The following is a 729-nucleotide window of genomic DNA, read 5'->3' as shown; positions in this document are numbered from 1 at the left end:
TATTATCCTACCTCAAGGAAGGAGGAAGGGAGGGGGGGGGGGAAGAAGGAAGGAGGAGGGGAAGGGGAAAAGAAGAGATACGGACGAGGGAGAATGAGAGAAGGGAGATAATAAGGACATAGAAAAGGAGAGATGGAAAAAAGCAAGAAAATTTATAAGATAGAGAGGGTTAAGTGGGGTAGGGAAAAAAGCCCTTTAAGGAGAGGAAGAAGGAAGGTGAGACAGAGAGAAGGGAGAGGGAACAGACAAATGAGGACTGACGAAAAGAGGTGGGAAGGTGTGAAGAGAGAAGATGAATGGAACGTTTTAAAATGAAGAAAGGAAGGGAGAGGAAAAGGAGAAAGGGGGATAGGGGAGACGGAGCCTTCAAAGGGAGGGAGAGGGAAAGGAGAAAGAAATAGAAGGAGACAGGACTTGATAAGGAGAGGAGAGAAAGAAGAAGGAAGAAGAGGGAAAGAGGAGTGAAGATGAAGGGAAGAGAAAGAGGTAGGAGAAGACAGAGCCTTCAAAGGAAACAGGAGGAAAAGGAGGAAGAAGGAAGGGTGGACGGGGGATCAAAGAGGGGAAGAAAGGAGGAAGTGGAGAAAGATGAGGGTGAAGAAAAAGGAGGAAGGGGAAGAAAACGAGGAAGGAGGGGGGAGGAGGACACTGCTCCTGCAATCTCCGTTGTTCTGCAACGCGCCCGGCCATGATTCACTGTCCGGCGCGACTTGAGTTTCTCTCAAATGC

Source organism: Penaeus monodon, chromosome 31, assembly GCF_015228065.2.
Source record: "Penaeus monodon isolate SGIC_2016 chromosome 31, NSTDA_Pmon_1, whole genome shotgun sequence".
NCBI classification, from domain to species: Eukaryota; Metazoa; Arthropoda; class Malacostraca; order Decapoda; family Penaeidae; genus Penaeus; species Penaeus monodon.
The sequence above is the reverse complement of the archived record's forward strand: the minus strand, read 5'-3'. Positions refer to the sequence as shown.